This window comes from Pinus tabuliformis, chromosome 4_2, assembly GCF_031772625.1.
Source record: "Pinus tabuliformis cultivar Carrire ecotype Pingquan chromosome 4_2, CPIR1, whole genome shotgun sequence".
NCBI lineage: Eukaryota > Viridiplantae > Streptophyta > Pinopsida > Pinales > Pinaceae > Pinus > Pinus tabuliformis.
This window is the reverse complement of record NC_142304.1, coordinates 306148469-306159630: the sequence shown is the minus strand read 5'-3', so window position 1 is coordinate 306159630 and position 11162 is coordinate 306148469.

Here is an 11162-nt window from a genome sequence, read left to right as displayed (position 1 = left end):
ATGGAGCAAGATGAAGTTGCAGATTGTGCTAACAAGGAAAAGGAAGCCGTGATGATTAAGGATGTTGCAGATGTGACAATGATGGAGGATGAACTTGAGATTAATCAAGTTGGACCAGGATCGTGCAGTTTGCCGACATGGATGGATGAGGATAATCACATAAAGGAGCCTCATGATGATGATGGTGATGAAGAGCAAGGATTATTGATTGTTGCAGGACTTGTTGGGGTTATTTGTGACCTTATGGTAGAAGGTGAAAAGGCCTGTAACAAGGGAGGAACATGATGATCGTTGTGGAGGATTGGGTCATGCTTTAGCCACATGGAGAATTGGCTAAGTGCCCGGTATGACTCATGGACAGATTGGAGGGCACACTCTTGAGGTACGATGATGCTTGGGTGGACTTCTCATGGCTGAGACCGAGAGCAACTCTTGGTGGAACCTTCAGTGGGGTAGCTATGATGGAGAGACTCATGTGATGATGATATGGTTGGGTGATCGAGTTCACTAGACCGAAGATTGCAGACTTGGGTGAGGATGACTGATTGTTGTGATGGGTCTACTTGGTTGGACTACATGGGCAACTTAGTCATGGACATCAGGTTGGAGACATGGAGCATGGCAGCCTTATGCAGGGACATTGTGCAGGAGCACTTGTAGAGGTGTCACTTATGGGCATCCAATGAGGAGTGCCAAAGTAGGAATGTTGTGCAGATGGATTTGCTAATGTGACATGGAGATGTTTTACTTATGAGCCAATGGAGAGGTTGTGCACTCTTGTACAACAAGGCCATGGATTTGGATGGAGTTGTGAGCAGACTATGGAGCATTCCTACTACATGTAGAGCTGAGGCATCTTGCAGAAAGCTTTGAGCCGAGACTTGTATGCTTGCTGAGATGTTGGTTGGGGATGGTTTATGGAGCTCATGATGACATGAGGTTGTGACTTTTGGAGACTTCATATATGGTGGACTTAGAGGATTTGATACATTGAGGAGCTGAGGTCAGAGACTTTGATGCAGGATGGGGTGCATACTTTCAAGTACATGTATGGGAATGGCTTGGAAGAGTGACTTGATGTGGAGGATCGATATGAGACACTTTGGAGTGATGGAGTTACAATGATGATGATGCCTTGGTGGCAACACTTGGGCATGGGTTGAGCCGAGACTCAACTACCTTTTGACATGGGAGTTGATTGATCTATGATCATGGGCAGCACATGGATAGATGAGACAGGTGTATACTTGTTTCTATGGCTGACTTGAGGGATGACACATTGTAGATATGATGGAGGTTGCTTCATGGACCTGGATGTGGCACACCGAGAGTTGGAGATTGATGAGATGATCTCTTTATATGGAGGAGATACACATATGGATAATGTTGGGATAGAAGTGGCTGATTTCATGTAGCACATTGACACCAAAAATCATGGACAGCATGTTGCAGATGAGATGAGGACTACTTCATGGACCTGAGCATGGCTTATACTTAAATGGAGATGGATCCTTGATCGGCTTGAGGATGTGACAGGATGTTTTGAGAAAGAGCTGATGGTGGCATGAGGATGTGCATTCTCATGGTTTGAGCGTGATAGTTGGACTGATCACCTGACTAGTTCAAACATGGGGTCCGGAAGTGTACAGAGATGTGTTAGCATTATGTTGGAGTATCATGGCAGCAGTTCACATGACGACACATGACGGGGTCGACACGAGATGTTGCAATGGACATGTAGCTTGGATGGAGGGACCAGCCTTCCACGATGGGGAGCAGCATGTGGAGATTGTGACAGGGTGATCGATGATCATGGATTGAGATGATCTATGATGTATGACATACCGATGAGGTGCATACCCTGGTATGGTGATCTTGGTGACAGATGGTTGCCAAGGCGAGACATGGTGGAGACGGTGGTTCTACATATGTTGTAGTGATGTTTGCAGTATGTGGAGGAGTTGACATCATGGATATTGTTGATCTTGGTGGATGGCTACCAGGATGGTATGTTGTCGAGGACGACAACGATTTCAGGTGGAGGAGGATGTAATGTCCTCGTGCGTGCAACGCGATTGGACGCCGAGCGAGCCGGGCGCGCGCGCGGGCGTGAGGTGATTTAGAGCGCACAATGGTTGTGCGATGAAACTTACAACGAAAACATGCGATAATGAATATGCGATGGGATTTTATACCCAAAGGAGCGTGGAGCGTTTAGCTTGAGGCCGACTTGCAATGGCGGGCAGGCTGACTTAAAAGTTGGGCACTGAACGTTGGATAAGGGGTGTAAACGAAGGTTGGGCGGTCAGCTGGGCAAGCCCCGCCCACACGTTGCAAAGGATATATATGCGATACATTTGAAGAGCATTTAACATTGAAAAATCATTCGATCACTTCCCATCTTCGCACAAGGAAGAAGTGTGCAGTTCTAAGGGCGCAAGGACAAGAGGAGAAGGCGCAGTTCTCATGCGCCCATTCTTGCGCTAATCGCACGGTGGAAGAGCGTTGCACTTGGTGTTGGGCAAAGGTGCGCCCGATGGTCGAGTGAGGCGTGCACGGTGAATGTGTGGCGCCCGAATTGTGCGACGACTTGGCGTGGGTGTCTTGGCGACTCGGGTGAGTATCCGCCCATCGTGCAAGTGTGCACGAAGGTGAACGAAGGTTGGAACCGGAGGTCGTAGAGTTGGGCAGGCGGTACTATGTGCTATTCACACGATTTGGGCATTTGTCAAGGTTGGTAAGTGGGACTGCGTGTGGGTAGGTATACACGGTTTGGGCGTTTGTGACCAAATGAAGAGCAAACTGGCGAAGACGTGCGACGAGGTGAACGATGGGTTGGTGAGTCGTGCGGCGACCGTGCGGAGGTGCCGACGAGCTGGACAACCGAGTTTGCCGAAGTTGTGAAAATTGACTAAGTGTAAATTTGGGGTTTCCCAAGATTTAGCTTGTACATTGTAAAAGTGATGATTATATAATATATTGATTCGGGCAGACTCATATTGCAGGGAGTTGCCCCTCCCCTTTATACTGTGCAATTGTCTTCTTCGTTTATAATTGCTGTTGATAATAAATGAGTATGGGTGTTTATTGTTATATAGGCTAAACACATAATAATACTTGGTTGCGAAACACAAACTAAGTAGGAGAAAGTGAATTAAGCGTAGTCCACGAACATAAGTATTGGTGAAAAGAAAGTGTTCCATGGTGCCGCACCTCGCTATAAGTGGTTGAAAGACTACCGCAGGTGTAGGGGCGTGACAATTGATATTCCGATATTACTATGTTTAACCTGGTTAGACATTTGAAATTCGACGCACTTAGCATAAACTTTGAATATAGTAAGTATATGAATCGGATAGACCACACATTTATACATAACTTGGAATATACATCATTTTTTAGAATTTTAAAATACAAAAAATCCAAATAGAACCCAACAACACTACCGATTCTTCGCCCATATGTAATAGTGTGTTTTCTCAATGAGAGGGTTCATGGTTATTAAAAAGTAGATTGTATCGAGTTTTCACTAGTTGAACAAAGTTGTTTCAATAGAATGGCATTCAAGGAAGCGATCTAAGTCATAATGCTAGTGTGAATCATCCTATAAATTTTAGTCATAATGCTTTGGGTTATGCAGTAATCAAAAAATAAATAATGTGTTCTTGTACAAAGGCAACTCGTTTTGGCTTTAGAGAAAAATGTCGAGTCTCTGGATTTTGTTTTTTAACAAGATTGAGTATATATATTGTATTAAATCTGTTAGCAAATACACAGGAAGTGTGGTAGAATTTTCTTCTTTCTCCCTCTTGTCCCTTTGATTGATCAATTTTATTAGCAATTCTGCGGAACTACTGGTTTCTTCAAATTCATTAAAAGACTTTGTAACTATCCATATATTACTTGAGTTCAGCATCATCCTCCACCGAAAGTTTGTTGAGCTCAGGGCATTGTTGCATATTGGTTCAGCTCCTAGAACTGGATACACTGGAGTTGTTGTACATAAATTGAAGTTGTTTCTACAACTCCACAATTTGCCAAGGCAGGGTCTGTGTTTCGTCCTCTTGCCTGGAAATATTTGCTTTCAAAATTTGTATCTCTTCTAGCACATTGGCATTAAGCTTCATCTATTCCCTCAGTTCATTTCCATTAGATCAACTTATAACTCCTCCATTTGATTTAACACTTGAGAGATCTTGTCTTTGCAATCGCAACTTATATGTCCTTCACTTTACTAGTGTTTGATTCTTTCACTTTACCAGTTCGCATATTGGTCCAAACGTTCTTCGCTTCCCAGGTTTGCAGACCAAACCCCCACCTCCAACTCCCAAGTAAACGGATGGATGCCTTTGAGATTTATTCCATGCAGACGTCTAACACTAAGATTATATTTTTCCTTCTTCTTGTCACTGTATTCCAATGTAATTCGCATAGAGAGACTTCAATTTTTTATCTCCCCTGGAGCCAAAGCACTAATAAGAGGCGGCGAGAAACGAGTTTTTTTGACAGTCTTGGAAGCGGTATGCCCTGGTATTTTGTGCAAAGAGATGTTCATTTGTGTTCACCTCTATAGCAATAGCACTCGTGCAAACAGTGGGTGGTCGAACATAGGCCTTGCGAGGCATATAGATCTGCACAGTATTCGGCCAATTAGCTACCTAGAACCCCTCATAGGGCTAGAGATGTTCCTTTATTTTAGTTAGCCATCCACGAAGACATGGTTCACTAGGTTGTCTACTCGATATAATCCAAGGAACTTGCCAATTTCTTCGAGCTGGTGGCTTTGAATGGAAATATGTATATTTCTTTGGTGCTACATTGACTTAACATCACACACTCTCATCATTATCCCACCTCCTTCCTCCGTAACCACGACATTACAATTCATAAATTCTTCTTGTATGAGAGTCATCATCGTTGTGAGGGATTATCCTCTCGTGCCCCTGTACTGCATCCTACATATGGTTTCAATCTCGTGTGAAGGTTCTATGTGTCTGTCGTTTGAATCCTATGAATCAAATAAGGTTGCCACGACATCTGTTCGGCTTCCTTCCCATTTTATACTATAATTTCTTCCTCTCATTCCTGAGTACTATTTTATACTACAATTCCTTCCCATTATTTCTGAGAATATGAAAGTACTTGAAGGTGGCGAGGTTCATTGGCATAGGTGTCATCAGGCCTGGAATTTGACGTCTTATAGGACGTATTCAGAATTTCAAAACGTATTTGACAGTTGGTTTAATTTTTTCCACGTCAGGTTTAACGTGCCTTATAGATGTCAACCTGTCATTTTGACTTTTAATTTGGTATTGAACCCGTCAAAAACTATAGTAACTATATTAAGTTAGGAAGGCCAACAAAGATAAGGCCAGCCTCATGGGTTTGACTTGCCAAGCTTGAGGGAGTTAAATGAGTTGTGACATCCAACTACTCTTCCACATTGTCAAGCTCTCCGGCGTGCCTGTATTAACTCCAATACGGTGAAAGGTGATAAATAAATGTTCAATGCAATTATTTCATATCACAGAGTTGTGGAGTTAAAAGGAGTTGTGGCCCATGGGTCGACAACCTACAGCTCTTCGGGCGTTTCATGTATGTCCAGACGCCATCACCTAATCTCAAGACCAGAGGAAGAAACCTACGTTGTGTCATTCACAAGAAAACAATAAGCAAATAATCTGAACATATGGACAGAAAGGTTACCCCTTTGGAATTTTCTACTTCGAATTCCAAAATGCAGTGACTTGGAAGCTTATATTACTACCCTTCCGTCATTTGCAAACAGACAGTTGATTTGAGGGCTAATGGAAGAAGCGTACCCTTGTGTATATCACAAAGAAACGATAAAAGGTTAGAGATGAAACAAATACTGGTGGCCGCGGGCATGCATTTTGTAGACCGCCTCATCTGGATATGCCTTCTATTGTTATAGTCTAATATTTTTTCCTCGGTTCTTGTCTCTTTGCTTTCCACAAATACTTTGGTTTCAAATATAGGGTGCTATCCTCCGCATCCATTGGGACTGGAAATCACATATTTCTTATGTGAACAGGAATGTTTGAGAAGACAAGGAAATAGGGTTTTGTAACCTGTCAAGAAGATCAAATGGCGTGGATGAAAAGGCAACCTTTACTTCTATCTGCCATTCTACTACTTTGCACTGCAAACGCTATTCAATCTTTGACTACAGGTTTATTTCATTCATTGTCCTGACATATTTGCGTTTAATTTTTCTTTTGTAATACCCAATACGAAGTTGGGTTTAATTTTTGGTTTGCAATACCAAATACGCAGTTATTATGACCAGTCGGCTGGCTGGTTATTCTTCTGCATACATTTAGTTATTATGAACCTAAAACTACATTTTCTATCTGCCATTCTACTACTCTGCACTGCAAACGCTATTCAATCTTTGACTACAAGATTATTTCATTCATTGTCCTAACATATTTGCGTTTAATTTTTCTTTTGTAATACCCCATGCGAAGTTGAGTTTAATTTTTGGTTTGCAATACCAAATAAGCAGTTATTATGACCAGTCGGCTCGCTGGTTATTCTTTTGCATACATTTACTTATTATGAACCTAAATTACATTTTCTGTTTGTATCACTGTTGCAGCAATATATTGTCGTATCTTATCATTAACTTTATAACTAACATAGATCCATCTTAAATATAGATCTAACATGAAACTAGAGGGATCCAATCTTAAATACAGGTAAACATTATTTCAATGTTTTGTATGGTTATTTTTTTTTATTTTTTTTAGATTTTTAGATTTTTTTTATTTTGGTCAACACAAGCAAAATTTCAACTTTGATGACAGACGAACATGGTTACACATCATACATGATTGTAGAATGAGCCTCTGGGCTCAATAGTAACATAAGTTATTATCATAGGTTGAGTGCTAAAAGTTATATAAATGATGAAGTTAGTGTATCATATTGTAGGATGAGCCTCTGGGCTCAATAATTTGTTAGTAACCTAAGTTATTATCATAGGTTGAGTGTTAAAAGTTATATAAATGACGAAGTTAGTGTATCATACAGGATTGTAGAATGAGCCTCTGGGCTCAATAATTTGTTAGTAACGTAAGTTATTATCATAGGTTGAGTGTTAAAAGTTATATAAATGATGAAGTTAGTGTATTCAATACTCGGGTTGTCATATCATAAGTGTAGATTCATTTTTAATTCCTAACTTAACAAGTGCCGACAAGCATTAGGTCTCTTTTTCAAAAAGAAATTTGCACTCAAGAATGAGATTTCAGATTTCATCTCTGTGAGATTAGTAGATGTAGAATTTCATCTATGAGATTAGTAGATGCAAAGTTAAAATGAACATAGGCTAGTTTAATTATTAGCTTTTAAATAAATAATATTAAAGATGAATACTTTGAGAAAAAAAATCATGGGTTAAAAGTACAATGGAAAAAAACCGTGGGTTGTAGAATTTTAAGTTTTTTATTTTATTTAATTTTATCTTCAATTTAATTTAAATATGTTTTGTTTCTAGTAAGTTAAAATGGTAAACATTTGTTGACTAGTCGCGGGCGTTACTCATTTCCTGGGCCAAGCCTGCTCACCTTTGTGAGTTATCCCAAGTCCACTCACCTTGGTGAGCCTGGTGCAGCCTGCGTGAGAGGATCCAGATAGCGGGAGCTTCGTGCAACCTCCAGGGCCAGTAGGAGGAAGCTCAAGGAGCACACAAAGAGCCACAACCACCTTCGAGACTGCGCGCACCTCCAGAGCCATGGCCCCGAGAGGGGGCCATGAAAAGGAAACATCTTTACAACCTGAGCTAGCTGCATTCCGTGACCTGGCTGTAGCATGCAACAAACGACCAGCAACCGAAAACCAGCAGAAATTTGTTAAAAAAATGGAATCCATCCCCACAGTTGCTCTGCCGATTGACGAACCTTGTAAAGCGGCACTAAACCTAGTTGAACGAGGGCTTAATGGCCACTTCACAGGCTTATGGTCCTCGCTTAAAGCGGTAGAAGCCTGGGTGCAAAGGAACTGGAGATCCCTGGTCAAAGAAAGAATAAAAATCCATTTCATAGGCAAAGGCTCCTTTGTATTCGTATTTGAAGCAACAAAAGACAGTAATCTCATTTTCAAAAACAACCCATATTTCATGGGGCCTCAGGGTCTCTATTTGAATCAATGGACTCCATATTTCGACCCAACTCAGGATGTGCCCTCGGCTGTTCTGGTATGGGTGTGACTGCCCCATCTTCCTGTGCACTGCTGGAACCCTAAATCCTTATAAACCATAGTCAACAAGCTAGGCAAATACATTGATCGAGAAGAAAAGAGACCAATACTCCTATGCAAGAATTTGTGTAGAAGTAGACCTGGAGGAAGGCCTCCCTGAAGCCATTAAACTCACGATGGATGACGTACACACATACAAGTGCTAGACTATGAGAAACTCTCATTTAAATGTCGGCACTACCATGGCTATGGGCATTTTTCCAAGCATTGTAAAAATAAATCAGAGGACGGAACAGAGAAGGAGAAAGGAGATCAATGGACTCAGGTTTGGAAATGAGGACCAACTAAGCAGAGCAATAGGAACAAAGGGAAATTCGTCTCCACTGGGAAGGTTCCTCCTCCCAAAACCCAAGCAGAAGGAAGTTCAGTCCCACCAATAACAGACATATCAACAAATCCCTTTGAAGTTCTCAACACACCAGAAAAACTCTAAGATCCAGCAGATAACAAGGCTGAAAAGCAAGCTAAAAACATGGAAGAAGTCAAAAGGCAAGAGGAATCAGTCCCTCTCCAAACCCCAAAAGGTGGCTCTAGCTCCCCTTCATATGCAGAAATGACAAGAAAGAAGACCCCTGAGATATCAGGATCCATGGAACATGAATCATCTAAGAGACCCTTGAAAAGAGTAGGGAGGAAATCTCATAGAGAGGCTAGAGAAGAAGAAGCAGAGAGACAAAAAATGCAGGGCAGCCAGACCACTATAGAGATGTCTATTGGAAAAAATACTAGAACCAAGCTTCCTAAGGGAGGTGTTGCCCCAACCCCCACCAGTGAATAATGCGATTAATCTCTTGAAATTGCAAAGGACTTGGGAACCCGTCAAAAGTTGAAGTAGTCAAGAGCCTAATAAAATCAAAACTACCTGAGATCCTCATGCTCCAAGAGAATAAAATAGAAGGTGAAGCCCTTCTAGAACTCAACAAATCAAAATGGAAAACAAAAACTAGAAAAGTTGTTAGTGCTAGAGGTACATGCGGAGGATTAGCCACTCTTTGGGAGGTTGATAAATTCCAACTGGAGAGCTCCTTTCAGACACAACACTGGATTTACATGGAACTCCGACACCTACCAAGTAAGATAAACATTGCTCTCTTTAATCTCTATGTACCTGTCCTCTATGCAAAAAAGGAACAATGTTGGCAAACTCTGACTGATTTTTTCGAAGCATACTCCCTCAATAACATAGTTATTGCCGGAGACTTCAACCTAATCCTAGAACCAAAGGAAAAAAGAGGAGGAACTAGCAGCAGGGATCGCTTCCTCCCCTTAGTGGAAAATCTGATTCAACAATGGGATTTAATGGATTTCAAGCCAAAAAAAGGCTATACAAATGGAAAAATAACAGAATAGCGGAGGAGCATAATTCAGCCAGGCTGGATAGATTCCTTCTTCAGAGTTCATTCCTCTCCGAGAATATCATTATCTCCACAAAAATTCTGCCTAAGTGGAAGAAGAAGAAAACCTGGGAACAATCCCCTTCCGTTTCAGCCCACTATGGGCAAATAGAAAGGGTTTTTGGAAATAGTGAATAAAGCTTGGTCCAACCACATTCTTGGATCACCTAACTATGTTTGGGAGTAAAAGATAAAAGCCACCAAAGCAGGCCTGAAGAAATGGATAAAAAATCCCACAGCCTCTCCCACTTCCCTATGAAAATAGAGCACAAAGCAGCTGCTGGATCTCCAAATGGGCCTGGAGATACAAGACATAACCAGAGCAGAAATTCATAGTGAGCAAGAACACCAAATCAGTACCCTCCAGACTTTTAGAGAAGAGGAAGAATATTTGAGGCTCAAGTCACGCAACCTCTGGCTTGTGTCTGGAGACAAAAATACAGCCTTCTTCCACAAGCAAATTCAAACCTGCCTTTCTAGAAACCACATAGCTGAAATCACCTTGCCTGATGGAACTGTTCTTAAAGGCTCATCTCTGATAAAAGAGGCTGCAACCTCTCATTTTCAACAACTATTCAAAGAAGAAGGTGAGGAGGATGATGAGGAAGCACATGACTTCCTCAAGCATGTTCCAAGGATGGTCAACGAGGAGGACAATTCATCACTCTTGATGCCATTCACTGAAGAAGAAATTAGCAATGTCATATGGAAGATGGAACCAGACAAAGCCCCAGGACCTGATGGATTCTCAATACACTTCTATAGACTCTATTGGGACATCATCAAGGCTGAATTGTTCTAAATGATCAAATATTTCCTTTGAAAAGCCAAAGTGGGAGGAAGCATAAACTCCACCTTCCTAGCCCTAATTCCCAAAGAAGCCAACACGGAGACTCTTAACAGATTTAGACCAATCTCGCTTTGTAATGCATCCTACAAAATACTCTCCAAGTTACTTCCTAATAGAATAAAGCCTCTGCTGGACAAACTCATCTCTCCCAATCAAGGAGGGTTTGTCAATGGCAGGCATATCCTAGACAATGTGATATTGGTGCAGGAAATCATCCATTCCAGCCATCAATTCAAAGAGCAAGGTATGCTCATCAAATTGGATATAGCGAACGCCTTCGATAGAGTAAGCCACTCCTTCCTCCTCCATGTCCTTTCTACATTTGGTTTCAATTCTGAATTTGTAAAATTGATTAAGGCATGCATTGGAGAACCCTGGATTGCCCCTCTAGTAAATGGTAGGTCAGCAAACTACTTCAAAGCTTCGAGGGGAATCAGGCAAGGCTGCCCTCTGTCCCCCTTCCTGTATATTCTGATGGCAGACTCTCTAAGCCAAAATCTCTCAGATGAGAAGCTCAATGGGACACTCCCTGGCATTAGGGTGATACCCAGAACAAACCCAATCAATCATGCCTTGTTTGCCAATGACTCTATTCTTATGGGAGGAGCCTCTATTAAAATTGCAAGAGCCTTCAG